Source organism: Mya arenaria, chromosome 16 (assembly GCF_026914265.1).
Source record: "Mya arenaria isolate MELC-2E11 chromosome 16, ASM2691426v1".
Classification (NCBI taxonomy): domain Eukaryota; kingdom Metazoa; phylum Mollusca; class Bivalvia; order Myida; family Myidae; genus Mya; species Mya arenaria.
The window spans coordinates 16520763-16546781 of NC_069137.1; the positions used below are offsets into that span (position 1 = coordinate 16520763).

Below are 26019 nucleotides of genomic sequence, written 5' to 3' on the forward strand. Positions count from 1 at the left end.
CAGCCTTAAATCTTGATATCTGATTACATTCGATCCCAGAATCGGAAGCAGTCTATAAAAATTAATTGCACTTCCGGCTGTCAGAAAGTGTAAACAAACGACCACAATGCGTCAAAATTACACAGTTGTGTATTACTGCGTCTACCTAAACAATTCTTACAGAACTTAAATAGAGCGGTTTATTTCCTAAAAATAAATGTCGTTATGCCTATAAAGTCATAACGAATATTATTTTTTAAACTGAAACTGAAACTGTTTTATTTAATTAAACGCCTATTTTTTACAAAATCACATTCAATGGCGTTGTACAAGTATAACACATAATACTAGATATAAACTATTGATAAGAACACAATAAACGGACAAAAAAATACATAAAAACAGAGAATTGAAAAGCATATGAAAAATCAAAGCGCTTAAAGCGTCGAATAGCTGTCGCCTGCGACGTTTTGTGTTTATAGTCATGCAATTATAAAACATAATTATGAATATAAACATCTAAGTAAAGTATATGCTCGCTCATAGTTTCCTTCGCGAAATCTTTTAGAGGCTTATGTTGATCCTCAATGAGATCATGAAGTATAAGTCACTTGAAATGTGGAATACGCCAAATAGTTACTAATAAGGTATGGAGTAATTCTCAATATCATATAAAACCTTATCTGGATCGTTGGTTTCATAAACAATGCACTGCCACGGATAAAGCATTAAGGAATTTTTAGTAAAATCTACTCTACACTTCAAACTTGACTTAGGCGTATTTATTATTTTCTACTAGTGTATGCCAGCTAAACCAAATGCATCACAAAAAATAAATTGGACATATTAGGTCTATGTTTAAGGCTTCTTTCTACAACGCCAAATACCTCTGGATCTAATCACCCACATACTATTTATTCCCTGTTTATTCCCGGTATGTTTGATGGACATGGATCTCAATCATGCCCTCAACATATGTCACTCGTGGACCAAATGAACAGATTTATATCAGTTGTTTTATAAATATGCATATGCATTATGCTACATGCTAATGATATAAGACTGAAATTACTGAGAAATATTCACATACTTTCCGTTTCATTCGGCATTACATGACTATGAGACAAATTGTAGCAGGTCGATAGCCTGCCAACGCTTCACGCGATATGATTTGAATGGCAAAAGTGTTTTCTATTCATTTAGTAATGGTTAAAATGTTGTTAACTTATGTTATTACACAAGAGAATGGTTTTATGCGACAGACATTTTACAAACACAGGTAAAAACTAACAATCTCAATCAAAAAAATGTCAAGAAATAACCGATTTAGGCAATTTAAAACATAGAAAATATACTTTTTTTCTTTTTCAAATTTTATTCAACACATACACAAAACAACAATGTTATAATACATGAAATGCACTAAATTTTTAAATGATGCCGAAATATTCGGCAAAACTCTTTAAACATCTGTTTGTGACTCTATGCTTTTTATAGTATGAGAATAGAATGACAAATTCATTTTTAAAGATATGCATAATATCGACATGTTCTCGTCTTCTATCGCTGATGAAATATACTTTATATATGCTATAACCTAGAGTGGCGAACATAAGGTTTAAATAAAAATATTCAGGATTAGTAATATTATATCCATTACAATATATTCAATCTTTCTTATATTCTTGTTTACCCCGTATTTTGAAAAGGCATTAGAAAATATACTTGTGAATGAACTACAATCGCAAAAAATCTGATCGTAGGATAAGATAAAATATTATAATTTCAATTTAAACATTATGAATTGATATTTAGCGCCTAATTAGCATTTACTTGCATCATAATACGATCCATATTTTTCCTGGGTTTTAACGACTTCTCAGAGTTTACTTCCAGGGAATACACCTGTCAGAATGCGATCGACCACATTCATTTCTTAACTACAATGTACATGTACACTTTTAGGTATAAACAAAAACAGTTTTAATAATTGTTCTTAAGGTTTAGTGATAAGTTTGATGTATTCGTTTTATTATGTTAACATTTGTGACATTAAAACATTTAAGTTTTTTTTTAAATATTGTATTAAGTCTCCTATAACTCTAATCAGAGTGGCAATGTACTCGTGGATATGTATATTATTAGTGATATGAACTTTATATTTGATGTACATTGATGAGACGTAAATAAACTATAAAAAATATTCATGTAGATATTATCGGTCCTCGGCCAAAGCAAAATCTAAAAACAGGTATATAATACTTGCATTTATTTGATTCAGTACGCGTTTTGAAATTTTGAAACAATTTGCGGATTCTGCTATATATATCGCGTTGTGTAACTCGCCGATATTAAAATAATTGCATTTTGTACAATTTCAATTGCGTTATATTACGCAAAAGGCAGCTTATTCGAACTATATTAACCGCATAACATAGATTGAAAACTCATTACAGCGCTATTTATAGCAAGCTATTTAATATGCATAAAACACAGTCAGTAGCTATTAGAGCAGATTGTTTACTAGGTCTTTTCGATGTAAATGTTAATGTAAATTAGGTCGATGACCTCCACAGTTCTAACTGCGCTGGGGTTGATACGCCTGTGCGCGCATTAATTCGCCAAAAGTTAAAAATGTCATGTCGATCTGCCGACGCGATTTCCGAGATACGGTTATAAAAGTCTACAGCCTAAAAACGACAATACAACCAATAAAATCAATACATATATCAGTTATGTATATGAAAACAATGTCGAAAGTCTCTCATATAGTGTATTACCTGTTACTGGATCCCTATGACTAAAACAGCGCATAAAAGTATCTAAACAAGTGCGTTTTCAGGCTTTTCTTGAAAGTGTTTAGAGGCAGACTGTCTTGCCACGATTTAAGACAATTTTTGCACACACATTTATAATACGTTGCATTTTGTATAGATCACATTCTGGATTTGTCGTCCGCATCGTCGTCTGCAACCGTCGTCCACATCCGTCGTCTACGTCTGTCATTAACATCCGTCGTCCGCATCCGTAATCCGTATCGTCGTCCACATCTGTCGTTCACATATATCAATCGTACCTTCGCCAAACCACTGTCTGTACCGTCGTCCACATATGTCGTCGTCCCAATTCGTCGTCCGCTTCATCCCCGCATCCGTCGTCTACATTCGTCGTACGTATCGTCACCCGTATCCGTCGTCCGTACAGTCCGCCGCATCCTTAGTCCTGATCCGTCGTCCGTATCGATACCCGCATCCGTCGTCACCATCAGTCGTCCGTATCGTCCCCAGCATCCGTCGATCACATTCTTCGTCCGTACTGACGTCCACAACGGTCCTCCGCATCTTCATTTAAAAACGAAAACAATACAGGATTTAGTTTGGTCACATTTATTTATTACACATGAACAACCATTGATTACAATGTTTTATTTCGATATAGGAAAACGTTCAAATTTTATGTTTACTTGGTTATTAACTGCTCATAAAATAGTGATTTTGTGATGACACATGTTAAATTTATATGTTTAGAGATGTATGTTAATTAACTTGTGTAAACAGTTCGTCCTCCACCCCCTTGTCTGTCTGGAGCGTACTTCAGACAGGATCCAAATTGCCCCATCAACCTCATGTTCAGTAGCAGAAATCACAGTGCCACTTGCTGAAATACGTAAAAATCTTGTTAAATAAACGATATTGACTTGAAACTGCTGAAAATAAAGTTTTTATATCAAATTCCACACAACAAAATTTCTCCAGTTTTGGTACAATATCTGCTGTATTTTTTCAATATCTCTCCATTGTTATACTTTTTCAGTGACTAGAATCTGTGATCAAAGCTATCGCGGATTAAATAATTTTCAGTAAATAATTGCTTTGTTTCCTTGAACAGGCACCAGTGCCTTTTTATAAGAGGTGAATGCACAAGTACTCACTTTAATGATAATTATACAATTTTGCTGGATGACAGTGAATTTAACAATTACAATGGTCAATAACAAACTAGTTTAATTGCATTATACATACAACACAAAATTGCGCATGGGCCTTTCTGATCCTATTTACAGATTTTATTTAAGAGCACAAATTAGCATTATTTTCTCACACACAAAAGTACAAATCGGCGCGATGCCAATTGAAGGCGAATCGGGTTGAAGTACATGTATGCTAAATTTTCGCTGAAACCTTATTGTAAAAACAACAGAAAAGTATTGCTATAAACCGTTAAACATGCATTGTATAAACTTACCTTGTTGAAATAATTTAAAATATAAACAGTCGAGACTCTAGAGGAGTAATTGACTCTTTCTCTCTCGTCAATATTCGTACAACACATGAGCAATATGGCGGATCGAAATGGGTTCAAAATTGCGCGCGTCTATTTTAAGATAAGGAATTAAACATGCATTTTTATCGGAATTATCTTAATGCGGGATTAGAATTTATCGATATAAGTATTTCTGCGAATGTTTATTCAAAAAGATGAACTTTAACAGCAAAAAAAAGAAAGAAAAAAGTCTATAAACATGCGACACCATGCGGAAATTTCAATTACAGAAACCAATGGCACTGATAAGGGAAGCAACTTGAAAAATGAAATGATCGAGTTTTAGTATTTATTTGCAGTAGTATCACGATTTTTTGAGCAACTTCTTGTTACATCATGTTTATATCATGTATCAAGTTGATAAACTACAACCTATTACAAACAATAACCAAATCACAACGTCGGTTCGATGTCTAATTGCGACGTCGGACTGACATCGTGATTTTGACGTTTATAGAGCGTTGTATTTAAGTGACCGACGTCGTGACCTAAATCCAACCTATATCCGACGTTGATCCAACGTCATGTGTTTGCTGGGTGGGATAGCAGCCTTCCGTACAAGTAAAACTAGACTTTGGTCGTCAAAAGCAATTAGCAATGAGATCACCATTCGCTTATCATGTATGTACATGTGCTCCGAGTAACGACAAGTCAACAAAATTATTGTACCAAGAAACCAACACCTCTGTGATGAAGCAATTAATCAGCAGATCACACGTCTTAAACTTGTTCCAAGTCCCAAAACATCTGTGGTGAAGCAGTCAATATAGCACCCAATCAAAAGTTCACAAAGAACCTTTCTTCACCGGACAATACCAACTCGCAGCCGGAAAAAAAGACCCTTCCAGATGTCCCGTCCCTACACGATCAGCCTGTTACAAACCATAGCATGGCAACATCCGGTCCGTAGCAGTATGTTCAACCAATGTATATGTCCAAGATGAGCAATATGAACGCTTATCAAACCCCGACGGGTGCCTTCTACAAGCCAGCTACGCTTCCCCCGTCCCCCCAGTATTTTCAACCACATGACGCGTTTCAGCAACAAATCCTAAACAAACTAAATTCAATGGATAAACGTTTTGTGAGACTAAATGTCATTGAAAAGCAGCTGTCGGATGTTTCAAACAAGCTTTCTGGAATGAACCGCCGTGTCTTGTCTCTTGAAACTGCTTGATGTCAATAAACGATTAATAAATTTAAAGCGCCATGTGCATTCGAGTCAAGCGTTAATGACGATATAGCAGAAAAGCAGTCCGCCATCGATAACACGCAGGAGGATGTTACTGACTTGAAATCCCGATCAATGCGAAATAATTTGTTATTTTCGGTTTTCCTGGGCAAAGTTCCCCTGATGAAAGGAATCACGAGGGTTGTTAAAAATGATCCATAACCATTTCCGGGATGATTTTAAAACTGAGGATCCTCAGGACTCAATCAAATTCGAGCAGGCACATCCCATTGGAAGATATAAGCCTACAAAGAAACGCCCGATCTTATAAATGTTTAGTCATTTTCCAGAAAAAGTTGCTTGTCAAGCAGAAATTCCGGGAACACGCCGACCCTTCGAAGGCTGAGGGCTATGTACCACAAGACACAACTAAAATCCGGTGTAGTGAGCAGTTTCCGCCCGTCATCCAGCAGCGCCGGCAGCAGCTTATTCCCGCTATGATCAGTGCCAAAAAGGACGGCAAGACGGCAAGACGGCATATCTTTCGTATGATAAACATTACAAAAATAACAAAATCCATAGCATAAACACTGTGAACACTACTGGTTATAACTAGGATTGTGATTGGAATCAGTTAACCTTTCTCGTATGGAATGTCCAGGGTATTCGCTCTAAACTTGATGATCCTGATTTTTTTAAACTTTATATCTGATTTTGATATTCTGTTATTAACTGAGTTATGGAATAGTAAAACATCCAATATTAACATTGATGGATATGGATATTTCAACTGTCCGCGCCCAATCATTAATAGCAAAGCTATACGTTCAACGGGGCAATTATTGAGTATTTATAAAGTGCTACTCAGACCATATATACTTGATTGAAAATAATGATAAGGGATGTATATGGACTTTATCCCAGAGATACCGTTTTATCATTGCCAGATGACGTTTAGTATAAATATTTATAATACGATAATTGATAATAGTTCTGTGCAAACAAATATAGTTCTGTTAAAAAACAGAACATAGGGACATATTTCATGAGAACTTACATAACAATTGCCATTTTTTTTGATGAAAAAAAAATGCCAATTTGTTGTCTGGTAATTTGTCTCTTGATGAATGTATGGAAATATTTTCGAATACTGTGTATGCTTCATCGTTCAAGTGCTTTGGTAAAACAAATGCCACAAAGGTTTCAAAATCTCCTTGGTTTGATAAATATTGTAAAAAGAACAAGGATTTATTTTTAAAAGCCAAGCGTTTATTGTCTTTAAATAACAGTGATATAAATAAGATTGCATTTCTTACTGCATGGCGAAATTTTGCTACAGCTAAAAGAAAATCTAAAGGATTATTTCATAGCCAGAAAAAGTTAAAGTTGTCTCAAATGAGTAAATCTTCTCCACGCAAGTTTTGAAAATGTTGATGCTGATGATTTAAAAAAGCAAATCCAATATATCAGATTGTACCGAAGGGCAATTTAATAGGAATGATCACGATTTTGTTAGAAATGATACATGTACTAAACATATTGACCAACTGCGCTACCACAATTGAGGAAATTAGTAAAACTATAAAACTGATGTCCCATTACAAGTCATGTGACTTTGATAATAATGACGCGGACTTTTGCATAGATGCATATGATTTTATTTCACTTGATATACGTACTATCTTTAAATATATATATGATCATTGCGTTTACCCTTAATCTTGGTCGAAGGGAGCTATTGTCGCTATATTAAAGAAGGGGATACGTCTGGCCCTGCTAATTACAGAGGTATTACATTTGTTAATGTTACTTCAATAATATGTTCTTTAATTTTGAGGAGTAGAATAAAAATCTGGTGTGAACTGAATAATAAGTTTAGTGATTGCTGTTTGGTTTTCGTGATAATCATTCTACACCTGATGCCATTTTTATTCTACACGCGATTATCCAAAATGAATTAAACAATACGTCAAAGCTTTGGTGTGTATTTATTGATTACCAGCGAGCCTTTGGTACGGTAAAAAGAGATGCGTTATGGATTAAGTTAATACAAACAGGAATTAGCTGTAAAATTACAAACATGATCAAATGTATTTATCATGACGTACAGTCATGTGTTAAGCGATGCTCTGTTGGCAAATTGGATTTTTTTTAAATTTTCGATGTAACTGTTGGTCTTAAAACAAGGAGAACCACTTTCTCCTCTTTTATTTATATTGTTTATAAATGAAATATTTGAGCATTTAGTTTTTCAAACATTTACTACTAAGAATTTAGAACTCTTGTTAATGTATATGATTTTATTTGCCGATGCTATTGTATTATTTACCACAGATACAGCAATAATTATGCGAGTTTACAAGCCCAGATGGATGCTATTCACCATTATTCTGTTAAATGGGGATTGAAAATCAATGTAAAGAAAACTAAAGTTTGTGTTTTTTATAAACGGAAGCAAGCTAGAAATGTGCAATTTCATATTAACAATGAATGGGTGAATATAGTCGATAACTTTAATTATCTAGGTTTTAACTTTTATTATAAAGGCTATATGTCCAATGTATTAAAAATGCTAAATGACCAAGCTCTTAAGGCCTACCATAGTATCTTGCCATTGTTTGACAAAGTTCATCGCGATATTAAAACTAAATTGTCTTTGTTTAACGCTGTGGTTGTTCCAATATTATTGTACGGTTTAGAGGTATGGGTTTTTATAGCTTTAAGGAAGTTGATAAGCTACATATTAGATATCTAAAATATGTTTTAGGTGTAAAGCAACAAACCCATAACTCTGCTGTATATGATGAAATTGGTTGATTTCCTTTATCCATTGTATGCAAGAAACGATCTGTTGAATTGTGGTTAAAAATTATGAAAAATGCAAACTTACCAATAAATATGGTATATTTTAATGCTAATAAAAATAATTCTTCTCGGGCAAAGTGAATAAATTTTATAATTGATTATCTTGGTTTTATGGATGTAAGACAAAACTTTGATGTAAATATAAATTTTCTTCCGTTACTTTCATGTAGAATTCGTGACCAGTTTATTCAAGGTTGGAATGCTTCTATAAATGATATGCTTTCACTGTATTGTAAACTTAAGGAAAACCTTTTCTTTGAAAATTATCTTGTACATATAAAAAATGATAGATTAAGAAAATATGACCTTTTTTAGATTATCAGCACATAATCTTGAAATTGAAACTGGTAGATATTCTGGTACTGCCAGAGCTGACAGAAAATGTAAATGTTGTTCATCAAATATGATAGAAGACGAGTACCATCTCATGTTATGCTGTACACTATAAATAGATTGAGACAAACATACTTAAGCAACACCTGCTGGCCTTGATTAAATATGTTAAAATCTGTATTACTAAGTAAATCAACTATTAAGCTACTAAATTCTGTAATATTTATCAAATTTGCAATGGAATTAAGAAGATCTACCCTGGAACTATAACTGTTCCTAAAATTTCCTGATAATTATTAAGAATATATGATTTATAACTTAACTGTCATATAATTATTATTATGTTGTTGTTGTTGTTGTTTGTGTCTTTTTTATTGTGCTCTCTACTGTACTTTTTAATCCTCGTGTGTTTGTATTTGTTTATTTTATCACCATGACCATGTGTTTAATGACCATAGGCATTTGTATGCCGATATTTGCCAATACACTTTGAAGTTTGCTGCTGGGTACGATATGCCAAACAGTGCATATACCCATTACCTTGTGATCATGTTCACTAATTGATCGCCGTAGGTAACTTAAAACGTCTTTGAGATAGTGCCTTCATGTTTCTTATACATATAAACATTATTAAAAGAAAGGAAACTACAAAAGAACAATAACTATGTATGCAGTATTTTCGTGAGTAATTTCATTCTTTTTTCTCACAGCATAACTTGAAAAGTATTTGAGGTATAGTTTTTAAACTGAATACAACGATATTTTTATTCGCTAAAAAGCATAAACAAGAAGCATTACTTTGTCTGCAATAAATTTTGAGTTACTGCCAATTGTTTATTTGTAATATTTCTGACATTTCTAATCTCGTTGTCGAAACTGATTCTACCTTTAACTTTCTTAAAACGATAACTCAAAATAAGAAATTCCCAGTATGTTTCGGTCGCGATTGACGTGAAGCCATAAAGCAAAATACGCTTGCAAGTTAAATAGAAATTTGATTGACAGAAACATACATTAAGGGGAAAAGTCTTAAATGCCACTAAATAAATTTAAATCACTGTACAAAAATAACAAGATAATAACGTTAAGAAAAAATAAGGGAAGAAATCCTAAGGATTTGTCTAAAATTATAAACAATAAGGAAACAAGTAAAACAGACAATAATTATAATGATATTGATAAACCCGAAAATAATAATGTAAAGATGGTGCTTACACTATTAATAATACTGAAAATGTCATTTCAAGAATTACCAAAGAAAAAATAAAAAAAGACTTTAAGATGTTTAGATAATGATAAAGCCAGTGGCATGGATACAGTTGTAAATAAGCGTATAAAAGTTATTGCTTAAAACAATAAAATTTCAATGCCAATATTTTGTTCTCATTCTATATTGTATGCATTTCTTAACCACCTTTTGTGTGTATGTTATATGCATTTCATACCGACCCATTTAAATTAAATACACAAGCGGATTTAGAAACGCTTGAAAATGCTTCTTTTGCATAAGTGCATTTTAATATATGCATTGAAATAATTTATGTACTTTCAATATTTCTACTTTAAGGCAATCACACTTTTAAATAGATTGTACAACGTCAAACATTACAAACACAAAGAAAAATCAAAAATTGAAATTTGGTTCCGGTAAATTTAACTGCAGTTTAGAAGTCGGTACACTAAAGATGTTGAGATGTAAATGTTGTTCTGGTTCTTAAGTCAATATACATGTAATATATTCAGGGGAAGGAACCGCTACGAGTATCAAACACATAGCTAAAAAGTGTTGACTGTTTTATGTATCCATAAAAGTGTTGCCCGTTACTTGCAATGGTGGACTGTGTCAAATATATCATTTTTTTTCAATTTTAAAGGCTGTTCGAGGCTACTTATCAGTAAGCTGATAACGTTTTGAGTGAGTGTTTGAAGTAATATTGATTTGTGTTTGTGTTGTTTGTCTGCGTGTGTTGATTGTGTTCATTTGTGTTGTTGTTACCTGATTCGAGCGATTGGTCCCTAGGGTGATCTCCTTGACTGAGAATCATAAATAAATGTGTTTTAGTACTCTATAATACACCTAATAAACAAATAACCCACTTTTTATCGTTTATTTTTACATATTAAGTCTTTTTAAATTTCATACAATCTGTATCATTCACAAGTTATGAAGGTTAGCAGATTTCGGATCGTGACATATGTATGGAAACGAGCTCAGATGTACAATATTTCTTTGATAAGACAACTGTATACGTCGCATTCATGTTCAGAAGGAAGTTATCTCCAAGGTGCTAAAGCTCAACAAGCACAAACTTTTCTTTGATAACTCTGCCAAGAATACTGTTTATTTACTGACTCATTCTTATAATTCATTTAAGTGGTGGAACGATTACAATTGAAAAATCGTCGCTGACAATGCCAGGCGTTAGCGATAGCGGTTGTCCAAAATCAATGTTGCTGATGCTACTTCCGGTAACTACGTATGTTTTTGTTATGTGTTAAAGTAGAGTAAATGTCAATTTCTCTTTCCGGTGTATTCTCACTGAGTTCATTTTAACAAAGGAGGTCTCTCGCTTACACAAATGCAGTTTATACACATTTGCTGAAAAACTTTCCCTAAACTACAAATTGTTATGAAGTGTTAATATGTTTCACGATAAATACTCAATAATCTTTCTCTATGGTAAGGTGGGCCCGGTCTTTCCTGCAAATACCGGTGATGCATTCTGTTTTCGAAACCGATTTTGGTATTGTTTGTTATTAGCAAGTTTACGTCTATGTGAAAAGTTGATGAAGATATTTGAATGAAATCTTTAATGTTACAGGTTATTACATGCTAACAAATATTTAATATGCTTTTACATGGATAAAATGCTAAGATGGCTTACTTGATGCGGTGTGCATCATTTTGCAATTGATGTGCAATTATTAAGCATGTGTTTTGTTGAATTGATTTTTTACGTTAAGTTATTTAAGACAGAAAAAAGGTTATGAATATTTACTTACTGTTGCATACTTAAAACGCATGACTATAACATCACAGGTACTGATTCCAGATTAAATCATTTAAAACACTGTTAACATTCTAGAGGAATCATTTTCAGCCCGAATATTATGGAAATTTGTCAGAAAGTTTTTTTCGATTATTTCTAGCTCAAGTTTTAATATTAGTTACATGGGGTCATTAACTAGGTTACAGGGTCCAAATATGGAAGGACCTTGTTAACACTCAAGAGGTAACATATTTAGTCCAAATATCCTGGAAATTTGCCGGAAAATTTGTTTCGATGATTTCTAGCTCAAGTTCGAATATCGGTCAACTGGGGTCAAAAACTAGGTGAGAGAGCCCAAATAAAGAACAACCTTGTTAACACTCTCAAGGTAACATTATGAGCCCACATATCCTGGAAAATTGTCAGAAAGGTTGTTTTGATATTTTTAAAGTCAAGTTCGAATATGTGTCATCTGTGGTCAAAACTAGGTCACAGAGCCCAAATATGGATAAAGCCTTGTTTACACATCAGAAGAGACCGTTTTACATGTGGCGATCTAGGGCTATCATGGTCCTCTTGTTAAAAATTTAGCAGAGAGAAAACTTAATTCATTTTGTATATCATGCAAGGGATTGTAAGTCATTACTTTAAGCTAATTTAAAAAACAAAACAAAACGGGACGTATAATAGATTCCTGTTGTGTACGGGTGGGGGTCCAGTATCTTGTCAGCTCATAAATTTAAGAAGACTCTGTCCATTCGTCACCAAATTTGGTCAACATATATATAGATATAATATATTGGACAAGTTTGATAACAGGTCATATCAATGTTTTCACTTGTGAGTTATCACCCTTTAATTTTAGAAAAAAAATGGGTCTTGTCTAAACAATAGCTTTTGAATGCTTTGTCAAATCATCATCATTTTTTTCAGAATGTTTTTGGGTATGATACATCGGAAAAGAGAGATAACCAGCCATTTCGAATTAGTCACTCAAAAGTTATGGCCCTTTGATTATCGAATCTACCTAAAATTCGTCTTGTCCACTCAATTACTTTATAAGCCTTAAACCAACCATCGCCAAACTCGGCCAGAATGTAAATTGGCATAATATCTCAGAAAAGTTCGATAACCTACAATATTGCTTAAGTCACTAAAAATAACTCCGCCTTTGACTATATTAATTGCCTAAAATTGTCTCACTTATGATTAAGGTTCCTTTGTTCAATCATCACCAAATTTGGTCAGGACACGTATTGGGATATTATCTTTATAAGGGCGATAACCAAACATTTAGGTGTTGGAGAGTTATCGCCCTTGATCGGTATCATGGATTGATCACTTCAGTACTGTATTTACCAGTAACGTTTATTATCCAGGATACCAGAGTGGCATACGGGAATGATCACTTCAGTACCGTATTTACCGGTTACGTTTTATCCAGGATACCAGAGTGGCATCTGGGAATGATCACTTTAGTACCGTATTTACCGGTTAAGTTTTATCCAGGATACCTTTGTGGCATCTGTCAATGCTCAATTCAGTACCGTATTTACCGGTAACGATTTATCCAGGATACCAGAGTGGCATCTGGGAATGATCACTTTAGTACCGTATTTACCGGTTACGCTTTATCCAGGATACCTGAGTGGCATCTGTCAATGATCAATTCAGTACCGTATTTACCGGTAACGTTTTATCCAGGATACCTGAGTGGCATCTGGGAATGATCACTTTAGTACCGTATTTACCGGTTACGTTTTATCCAGGATACCGGAGTGGCATCTGGGAATGATCAATTCAGTACCGTATTTACCGGTTAAGTTTTATTCAGGATACCTGAGTGGCATTTGTCAATGATGACTTCAATACCGTATTTACCGGTTAAGTTTTATCCAGGATACATGAGTGGCATCTGGGAATGAGCTCTTTAGTACCGTATTTACCAGTAACGTTTATCCAGGATACCAGAGTGGCATCTGGGATTGAGCACTTCAGTACCGTTTTCACAAGTAACATTTTATACAGGATACCAGAGTTGCATATGGGATCTGGGATCGATAATAAATATCTTTTTAATTTTAAGGGAATTAGTTAAATTTTATGAACAAAAACTTCATTTAAACACTAGTGTTGTTTTATTGAAAGTGTTTGAAAGAAGATCTGAATTTGACGTCACTCATATGACGTCATTACAAAAGTATATTAATCAAATGATGTGCAAAAGTAACGTATTAATATAATACGTAGTTTATAACTTTTATTGTTTCCCTAGCACAAAATATTTATCATGCATAAATTGAGAAAAATGATGATTGATTTTTGTATTTTTGATACATTGAGCCTTTTTTAACAATGACTACGAATGCATTAAAAATGTCCGTGGTTGATATAGAAACAAGTTCATCAATGGGCATACAACCTTGAGAAAATGGTGCACCAAATACAAATATGTGTAAGCAAAAAGTATGGAAACAATAAATAAACATAGATTATTTGCATTTTCTATTAGTAAATATAAATCCTCTACCGGTTTCACCACATTTGGTCCCATGATTACTTAAAAAGTATCAAAGCTAGGTTCATGCAACTCAGTATGTGGTTAGAGAGTAAAATGGGGATTATGCACATAAGTTTGGTTTTTTCGTCAGGCAAAGTTATGCAAAGTAATGGCCCTTGACTTATTAAAGATATAGCTGTGAAAATCTCGGTCCTTGGATAACTCAAAAAGCATCAAAAATAGGTAAATGTGACTTAGTATGTGGAAAGAGGGCATTATTGAGATTATGCACGTTATTTTTTGTCAGACAAATTTATGCAGAATTATGGTCTTTTCCTTATAAAACATAAAGCCAATTTGTTCCTGTGATAACTAAAAAGGTATCAAAGCTAAGTTCATGTTGATGGAAGTATCCAAGGTAGGTTAATGAAACTTGTTATGTGGAAAGAGGTCAATATGGAGGTTATGCACGTTTTTTCGTTTTTATTTTTTTTGCGTCATACAAGGTAATGCAGAGGTATTGCCCCTGAGATTTGAAATATAACCCATTTCGTCCTGTGATACCTCAAAAAGTATCAAAGCTAAGTTCATGAAATTCACTATGTGGATAGAGGGCAATACGTCAAAAGTACGAGTGTGGATGATCTGGTAGGTTTAACGGCTAAAACTGTTGCATTTTGTGATAAAGTTTACTGTAAATGCCATTTGCTTCATGGGCTGGATTGACTTCAATAACTTTGATTTATAACATTTTACATAGAGATTCACTTGAGACATGCTCACCCTTTTCACAAGGCTTTACACCGTAAGGGGAAATAGGGCGCCCACTACGCGGCGCTCATTTGTAATAAATTTTTTTTCCGAAGGACCAAAATCCTGCGATGCATTTCATTAATCAAAATATATTGTATGTGAAATGACTTGATGGCTGTCATTATAGAATACATGTTTTACAAAGATCCCTTATTCATGTGTAGTTAAGTATTTATTCATATTTTAGCTCCACAAGTGCAATGCAATGGTTTGGGTATTTTATGCATTTGTGTTCGTGTTTGTTTAAACTTAAAGTATTATATTTGTACTTATATGTGTACCAAATTTGAAATGCTGAAAAAGAACAAGACCGAAGTCCGAACACTGATAATATTATATATGGCAGTGGTATACTGTTATTAATACCACTTTTAGTTCGTCAAATGAATCATAAAATATAACGTTAAATGTTATGATTGTTTTACATTCGTTTTCCTACAACTGCTATACAATATAAAGAAGAATAAAAAAAAACTATAGTGTTGACTTGCATAGAACGGTACAGTTAATATAGACCACTGAATTACATGTATTTTACTTTTAGCTGTACGTGGATTTACAAACAGAATAGATGCCAAATACGTGTAAAGTCTGGGGCTAAATTTTCTCAATTTGATTTAAAGCGTCACATGAAAATACATGCAGGAGAAAAGCCGTACAAATGTGAGATGTGTAATGCTGTTTTCTCTCAGAAAGGTGATTTATAGAGACATAAAATAATACACACAGGAGAGAAACCATACAAGTGTGAAGTCTGTGATGCTGCTTTCTGTTAGAAAAGCGATTTACAGAAACATACAAGAAAACATACGGGAGATAAGCCATACAGTTGTGGGATATGTAATACTGCTTTCTCTCAAAAAGGTAATTTACAGGAACACATGCGAATACACACAGGAGAAAGGCCCTTCAAGTGTCGGATATATGTGATGCTGTTTTCTCTAAGAAACGACTTTTACATGTACATATAAGAATACACATAGGAGAGAAGCCATTCAAGTGTGAGTCATGTGAAGCTGTTTTCTCTCAGGTAAATAATTTACAAAGACATAAAAGAATGCACACAGGAAAGAAGCCATATCAGTGCGATGCATGTGATGCTGCTTTCACTCTGAAAAATAATTTACAAACACATGTAAGAATACACACAGGGGAGAAGCCATACAAGTGTGGATTGTGTGATGCTGCATTCTTTCAAGGAAGTAATTTAAAGCGCCATATAATAGTTCACACAAAAGACAATTAAGCCATTCTAGTGTGTGACATGGAATGCTGATTTATCTAAGAAAAATGATTTACAGAAACATATTAAACTGCACACAGGAGAGAAGCCGTACAATTGTGAGCCATTTGCTGATGTATAAGCATTGCTATAATTTGTTAACCGGGGCTTATAAGAACGCACACAATGGGCCATACAAATGTAAGGAATGCTGTTTTTCTTTTTCTCAGATAAATATGAGAAAGCACAAAAGAAAGAAGCCATACATAATTATGTGAATGATTTGTGCTGAACCTTTACAGGGATCTTTGGTAAAACGTCATATTGGAAGAACATGTCATGTTACTTTGAAAAAAGCTTGGAGTCACGTGAGAAACTTAATCTATGTTTCTTTTAATCTATGTCAGGCACATAGGCGAGGCCCCCTACGAGAACGGGTATGACACTTGTGACGCGTTTTATTGACACATATGAGGATACACACAGGAGAAAAACAAGTGTCAGATATGTGGGGCTTAAATATTGAAGATGACACGAGTCATGTAGAAATGTAGCATGCTATGATTTCCTTATAATCAGGACCAACGCTCAAAATACTGTTTGTAAGTTATGCATGGATATATATGGTGCATAATTCATTTTTAGCTCGACTTTTTGAAGAATAAGGAGAGCTATACTACTCACCCAGGCGTCGGCGTCGGCGTCGGCGTCGGCGTCACCCCTTGGTTAAGGTTTAGCGTGCAAGCACACATAGGTTAATATATGATAACTCTACTTTGCATTTAATGCCAAAAATGGGCCTTTATTATTTGACTTAGAAATTCTGGTTGAGGTTTTGCGTGCAAGCACACATAGATTAATATCTCAGCAACTGCTTGAGTTATTGCAATGAGACTTGATACAATGGTACTAAACCATCCAACCTACTTAATTTACCAAGTTAGATAACTCTAGTTTGCATTAAATTCAAATAATGGCCCCTTTTTATTCAACATAGAAATTCTGGTTAAGGTTTTGCATGTAACCACTTTTAAGTCAATGCTTCAGCAAATACACCATGTATTGCATTGAAACTTTACACACAGGCTCCTAACCATTTAACCTTCTTATTTAATTAAGTAAGATAACTCTATCTTTCATATTGTATAATTTTTGCCCCTTTATTATGCGACTTAGAAATTCTGGTTAAGGTCTTGCATGTTAGCACACATACGATAATATCTCAGCAATTACTTGATGTATTGCATTGAGACTTTATACAATGGTATTCAACCACCCAACCTAATTGGATAATCAAGTTAGATAACTGTGTTTTGCAAATAATGGCCCTTTAATATTACACTTAAAAATTCTGGTTAAAATTTTGCATGTAACCACATTTATGTTGATATCTCCGCACATCATGTATTGCATTGAAATCTAATCTTTCAGTGATCCATGCATGTTTCGCCAAAACATTTCAATCCTTACACTGAAAAGCGGCGGAATAGTCGAGCGCGCTGTCTCTGTGACAGCTCTTGTTTATTGATGATATTCATATCAAATAATGTAGATACATTTTTAAATCGTATGATGCAATTATGCTTGTTTGAAGTTTACATGTTCGCTATTTGTATATGTCAGCCATTTTATTCCATGAATTTGATTTTGTGACATGTAAGCATATTTCAAGTATATATTGCGTTTTATATAGTATCGAATAAACTTTTTTCTTCACAAATATAACCGCGTTCAAACGCAGTAAATTATATCTTAGACTTTTATTTTGTTACATGTATTTTAAACGAAGAGGAAACAGTTGATATTAAACACAAATATTTCAAATGTGTCTGTTTATAAATACTTGTTCTTGCAATAGAATATGCTTTAAGAGACACAAAAGAAGTTTTTTGGATTGGTCAATTGTACTTGGAGTTATTGCCCTTGATTTTTTGAAAAACTCTCAGTAACTAGTTGGTAGAAATTCTTGAAACTTGAAATAAATATGAACCAACATACTGCGATGATGCCTGTGTATTTATAGTTTTGATTGTGTAATTTCTATATGAGTTATTTGCCCTTGATTTATTAAAAGATCCATGTGATTTATTTCGTTAAAAATTTTTATCATAAAGTAGTCCCGGTCGATATTTTATAATTTGGCTCGGAAAGGGATAAACCAATCTGCTTGTCTTATTCTTTCTGAGATTTTTTTAACCTTCAAACACAAACAAGCCATCAAGCACAAACAAGCCATCGTTGGCGGGGGATATCTTTTCACTGAAAATGCTTGTTTATTATTGATAACAATTACTCAAATCAGAGGCATACTCATATCTTTGTATTTATGTATTTATTTAAGGTCCTCTGAAAACAAGCAAGTGAATGGCACATTTTACAGCCACTGAGATGTTTTTTATGTGTTTGAACACATTCAATAAATGACATCGTTTCAAGTTGTTGTGCCATCTTGTTTTCTATATATAGTAACATTTTAACGTTGGAAAATTAAGCAATACGGTTTTGATTTTTCTACGGAGCTGATGTGCTTAACATTAATTATGATACCACTTCCGGCAAACTTGTACAGCTGACAGCCGAGTTTTACCACGTGACATTGGTAGCAACAACAAAATGTCGTACGTTGAAAGGACTATTTGTTTAACATGTTTTTAGTTTTGAAAAAAAACTTCATGCCAACTCAGTCGTTCAAATGCAGGTAGGCTTAGTTATTGATTGTATTGGAAGTTTGAACGTGACGTTCAAACCAAGGCAACAGGATTCAGCTGTAATCAAATTCTGTTTAAACGATGACGGACATAAATAATCCATCAGCCTGACTGATTTGTTTCCGTAATGAATATGGATAATACGCATTAATTATCGTCGTATGTTAAAGTTCTTGAAAATATATTTCTTCGATACTTCGATCGGTCATCTGAAAGTTTCTTTCAAATTAACGTAGTAAGACTATTTTGAAAAAATATCCGAGTGTTTACATAGTGACAAGAGAATTCACTCTAGTACCAATGTTTTGAATTTCCTAAGCATTGATCTCCATTCAAATACAAGAACGGTCATAAATTATTTTGTTTTCAAATTTAAAGCCTTATCCAGCGAATTTATACAACACAGTTTTATAATCCATTTAAAGCATGGTTTTGTTGGTACAATTATATCGTAAGATATGGGCCGGTAGACATTTTGGACTCGGTACCCGATCGTTATTACCCGCGGGAGTTCAGGTACCCATAAATCCGTTTCATGCCTCTTAACATACACGTCATAGAATAGGAAATAAACGATTTTCTCCATTAGAAAACATCATGAAGTACCATGCCGTCTGGAACAAAGTGAAGTGTCGACAAAAATGTCCTGACTGTTTGTCCAATAAAAGATGAGGAACGACTCTACTCTTATTTTAAATCAGGCCTAAAAATACATTTGGTTCGGGTAGCCTGAACCTACCTACGGAATAGGCGCCGACTCTACCGTTCGATAGTTAGTTTGATTTTTTTAAATTGCTTTTCAATATGTCGTTTACAAACTAAAATGCAGAAGATGCCTTTAACACCAATCTCGAATGATGAAATTATATTCTCATATAAAGCCTTATTTAAAAAAAATAATAATAAAAAGCCCTCCCACCCTACCTATTTTTGAAAAGGATGTTACCCTAACCAAACTTTTTTTTAGGCCTAAATAACTTTCTTAAAACATAAGTGCCAGGAACTCCGGATCGTAAGGAATATTGATTACATTTTAACAAGTTCAAGTTAAAAAAGGAACCTTTTCATCGAAAGTATTTCCATACATTATACAATATTATTGTCTGAATGTATTAGTTTCGAATTACTGCAATGTCATAGCTAATGGAGCCAACAGTTTATTTTTCATTTTGTCATGTAAATATTTCAAAGGTTTTCAATTTGAAGAACTTTTAAAACAGCATAATATATTATTCAAGAGACATATACAAAGACTGGTTAAAAATAAATACTCGTGGGATATCTATGAATGAGGGAAACCCTGCAATAATTCATAATAACGTGTCACGGAACAGGGTCTTCATGGTTTATTGGGCTTACTAAAACCGGTGAATAAATAGCATGTATTAGAAAACAATTTTACGTTGTCCAATAAATATTCAGTTCAAGATTGAATTCCAATTGGTAAGAAAGCAATTATATGGAACAATCTTTATACTTTATATTGACTAGGCCACTCCATTTTTCGGTTAACATGTTTTTGGCAGAAATGTCCACCTGGTGATCGAAAAAAAGAAACCGTTTAACACGGAGGTTCTTCGCATTAATACAAATATTTTTTTTATTTTTTTATTGGTCATAGCCATAAAGTTTACTTTTAATATATATTATTCAAAATTAAGACGCATCATGTACCTGTATTTATTAACCTATAGATTTGGACACTTTTAATTTTGATACCCTTTCTATATTATGAAATAATTAATATATTCATGTACACAAAATGGCCGTTCATTTTTTAGTGAAGTATTTTGTACATGATAAGATATCAATACCATCTATTCTTGATCGGTAGTTCAATCCTTAATTGACACTGTACTGTACGGACAATAATTTATTCCTTACAAGTATTTCTATCAATTTTTTGACAAGCAAGAAAATGAATGTGGCATGATTGGGCCGGCCACGCAATTACATTTTTACATGCACTTTATTTGCTATACATGTTCGTTTAATAAACTCATTCTCTGTTTGCCTTTAACGCTGGCAGACATAGAGAATGTTTAAGGGACCACCAGACTTCAAATTATGCATTATAATATTTATGCAATTAATACTTTTTTACATAAGACATATATAAATAATGTATTTGATATTTTATACCTGTGGATAATAATATTGTACAACCATTTTTGTTTGTTTGTTTTTCTTTGTCTGTTTTAATAACTTTTAATGAAACAATCAGATATTTTCTATAGAAATGATAAGTTTGTTATTAAAAATTGCACAGCAAACAATCCAAAGTTCATGGTATTAATTATATGCTGAATCTCATCAAAATGAATAAGTTGCATTCTTTAAGGGTATTTTACATCAATTTAAGATGCGTCATTAGGTGTGATGAAATCATTTGGAAACTAGTGTTAATTAAAAGATAACCTTGATCTTTGAACTGTAGACACGTATCTTAAATGCTTAACAATCTCAATAACATTTTTGTTAGGTACAACCCAGGTATTTGGATCATTTGTCTTGAAATTTCTTACTACAACTTTCACAGTGCTGTTATGGTCAGTTATAACATGTTCCAATATCCTTATTAAAGATTTATAAAAATCATGTCTTCCGCAATGACTTGTCCTGAACAAAGAGTCGCACTAAATTGGTTCTCAAAAAATAGCTGTGTCCACCAAATACTGGTTTTAAAGCCACTGATAAATTTATGACAAGGGTGCGAAGTGGCCAATTGTAAGTGTAAGTTTGTAAATTACTAAACCTTTACTGTACTACATACACGAAATTATTGTTCCTGGTCACATGCATACCAATTTCCATTTGCATATAAAGTCTGTGTTTCTGTGTTTCTTAATTATGGCCAAAGTAAATGTTTTGTTCAACAACGCCTACCAATAAGGCACATATGCTTTTATAATTTTGCGATAGTAAAGTTACATGGGAGGAAAAAGTGCGCCCGGTGTGGTGCTGGAACCCAGTAAATATTATCATGTCGATGCTTTAATCAACAAAGTTTGTTATTTTATTATTTCGATCATGAAACATCAACAGTTTTAAAAACACATGTACTGGATTTCGTTTTATCATTAGGTATATAAGAACTGCTTAATTTACGTTATGCGTTTCATTAAGCAAGTTTAGCAGATTATTAAGATAAAATTGTTGTGTTGTTTCAACGTTTTGAAATACCATTATATTCAGGGTTTTTTATCAAAGACTCCTTCTTTTATGAATTTAATTACTATATAAACGTTCTTGAATTTTCTTATAAAGTATGAATGTGTTATATTCTAAGAAGAGGCTTAGGTAGAGACCAGACCACTCAAAGCTCAATCGTAGAACTTTCGACTTTTATAACAAACAAGTTCAGTAATGCAGCAAAGGCATTGTCTGAGGTCGAGAATGTTTGTTGCATTTTGAAGTATAAAACATGTTTTAACATTGTACAATGGTACCAATATCTAAGTATCTACTACTTGTAGCTTCCCAATTGTGCGTAATTCTGAACCTGGACAATCACGATTAGTTAAGTTCATAAACATTGGCTCCCATCCTATACTCGCAGGAACGAGGGACAATTATGCACATTCTGAACAGTCCGACCTTTTTTGTAATGTGTACTGTGCAAAGTGTTTGTCTGTCAGGGTTAGGACGTAAGGAGATACAGTGTTTAAGGTTTAGAAATGTCCGCGCAGTGCTCAATACATCGCATATCAGTTTTCCGTCCAACATACTCTTAAACGTAAGTAAGAACTGAATGAAACATGGCCGTTTCAGAAAAATACGTTATAATAAGAATCGTAATACAATGCATTAAAATGGGAAAATTGTACATGTACTTTTAATCAAATAAATCCTAATTATGCGTTACACGGATGCAGCAAGGCCGCCATATAAACTATTAAGTAAGGCTTTTTATATTGTTTTTATTCTTTGTATTTTGCCGATATTTATATACAAGCCAAGCTTTTTGTTACAGTAATGTGTTGCGAATGAGCAAAACTTTAGTGTTCACTTTTCAAATATAGGTTGTGTTTGTCACTATATATGCATATGGCGGAATATCTTGAATACTTTATCCAAATGGCTCTATTTCAATCTTGACAACTTTACCAAGGCGCACCAAATTAAAGGAGTTGAAAATGACGGTTTTTTGTTTCCAACAAATAACTCTTTAAAATGTTACAAAACGAAATACAGAAACTAGCTTCGCTTTGAAAAGTATTTGTAAAGCTCAATCTTGGTAAAGAACGTTATAAGAAAATCCACTTGCACGTTTTAACTAAATAACATTCCGAATGTATAGTTACAAATATGTTGCTATATGAGGTATATTGTACTAAGCACATTCAGCCGCAGTGTTGCTCGCTATTAAGTTATTTCATACGGTTGGCCTACGTTCGTGAAATAAACCTTTATTGTTCATGTTGTATTTCTGATAAAATCGATCAACCGGTTCCAGCGCTAATTCATTTTCAATCATTTGTTGTCAGTAGCTAAATGCCAATAGCTTATATAAAGCGATGAAAATTCATATATTCCATAGTAAAACCACCGACAATATTGAACGGATAATATACGGACCCTTGTATCAAAAGCATACGAAGCTTTAACGGCGGTTCACAAATATATGAACTAAAGAGACGCTGTTGCATTGAAAGCATATCTTTAGTTGTATCTGTTTTCGTTATATTTGAGAAATTAGCCTTGATCAAAATATTCCATAACACAAATACTATCCGAACATGTATTCTCTGTCCAAAGAAATGGATAGAAGCAGCTTTTTTTACCATTATATTAGTTTCCGAAATATAATTTAATAGCTTATTGACAATGGTAACATATGTTCAAACAAGCAGAACCTAATCGCAACATTGGGAGGTAGAACATTGTGTTGTAGAAAATAGAAGTATTAAGTGTGTATGTGTGTGTGTGTTAGTGTGTGCGGGCGGGCGTGCGTGCGTGCGGTGCGTGTTGATTTAAACAGAGACTGTCAAAATTGGTCAAATCGCCAATTTATAAAACCTTTTTCTGAATTTCTGTACTTCCAATGTGGGTTGCCAAAGTATGTTTAATTTGTAAATTGTGTATTCTACCTTAGTGCTTTCATGACAAAATAAATTTGTTTACCGTTACACGTTTTCATTTTCAATTTACGTGTAATAAAACTTATCTAACCAATCGCTATTGATGTGTTTTCACTTTTCACCTCCAAACTGGCAGCGGCGTAACATGCTGTACGCGATTCAAGTTAATCTGCTGTGGTGAGATCGTAAATATGAGTTTAGGAATGTTTAGAACAAAGGCAGAAAACCTTTTTCAGCAGAGTCCTCGTCCAAACCCTGAATGATGTCTTGTTGTTTTATCGAAATGTAGACTGAACGACAAAAAAAGTAAACAAAGAGTATATGTAGAGTTCTCGTGCAAACCCTGAAAAGTGTCTTGTTGTTCTGTCGAAATGTAGGCTGAACGACATAAGAAAAAGGTAAACGAAGGGTATATGTTCTTCTCCATCGACTCTAAACAACTGAGCTCAATTCTCAGGTCTTCTGTGTTGTTTGTACACTTGAGCTTGTGCTAACTCAGAGCACATGCTGAACATTTCCGTAGCATTTTCTTGTTAACACTGAATTAATTATTATTGAAGTGTTGGAATACGTTAGAAATAAGTAAACACATGGTTTATGTTTTGCTACAAATATATTTCAATTAATACATCTAGAGAATTTTGATTAGCACATAAACTTAATAAAACGAATTTTTTACAGAATACGTGGACTACAAAATGATTTTCCGTCTGACAAGGACCAATAGGGGGCTTTTGATTTTTTACTGTGTGTGTATGTTCTTATTATTTGTTTAAGTGCAATTGCAAATGTAATAATATAAACTAAGTACATGTATAATGTACATGTATAACATGTATTAGTAAAAACAACATCGAGAAAACACTGTAAGCGTTTATTACTTTGCATTAAAACAACATTAAGTACTATATAAAATCAAATTGAAATTGGTCAAGCAGCTATAACTGAACTGCAAGAAGTGGGAATAATTATATTGGTTTAAAATAAACGGGAAATACGCTCACATAGTGTCATGTTACTAAAAATTTAAAATACGGTGCCTATGGAGTAATATGTCTTAAGATCATGGATAATTTAAGAAGATTAATTAGTTTGTGCTCGTAAAACAAATTCTAAATGATGCTTTAAAAGAGTATCCAAAACATTAATAAAAAAACATTTTTGGTTATCGCGGTTCAACATATTTGTACACACACAAGCACTCGCACGCACAAATACACACAGACAAGCACACACAACAACACCAACAACAACCACAACAGAATAAACCCCAGCAGTTTTGTTTCCAAACAGACATTGAAAGATTTTGATTTTTCGAAAGAACAGAGACAATACCATATGTCAAATATCAACTAAGATTGTATTATTTGACAATGAGAAAAATACCCACACTGATAACGCATAAAAACGGTCATACACAATGCACGCACATTTACGGTCATAATGAATATCGCATAAGCCTATATCATATGTCAATGAGAGACATACAGAAAACGCAAAACACGGTCATTAAAATGGTGCATAAGCTTTATCATAGGCCAATGAGAAAAACACAGAATGTGCATAAAAACGGTCATAAAAGATATAACCTAAGCTTCTATAAATGACGATCAGAAAAAAAAACACAGATCACGCATATTATAGCGGTCATAATAGATTTTACCTAAGCTTGGATTATATGACAATGAAAAAACACAGAACAAAATAATAACAGCCATATTAAATGATGCATAGGCTTGTATAATATGACAATAAGAAAAACACAGAACACCTAAAGTAACGGTCATGATGAATGTCGTATAAGTTTGTATCATACACGCATACTCACAGTCATAACAAATGTTACCTAAGCTTGTATCATATGATAATGAGAAAAACACAGAACACGCATAATAACGGCCATGATGAATGTCGCTTAATCTTGTACTATATGACAATTAGAAAAAAACACAGAACACGCATAATAACGGTCATGATGAATGTCGCTTAATCTTGTACTATATGACAATTGGAAAAAACACAGAACACGCATAA

At 33.4% G+C, this 26019-nt stretch overlaps 1 pseudogene; it reads left to right on the forward strand.

Moving 5' to 3' along the window:
• Positions 1 to 5242: 5242 nt before the first annotated feature.
• On the forward strand, positions 5243 to 18612 carry LOC128221444 (zinc finger protein 468-like; annotated as a pseudogene).
• Positions 18613 to 26019: the final 7407 nt, after the last annotated feature.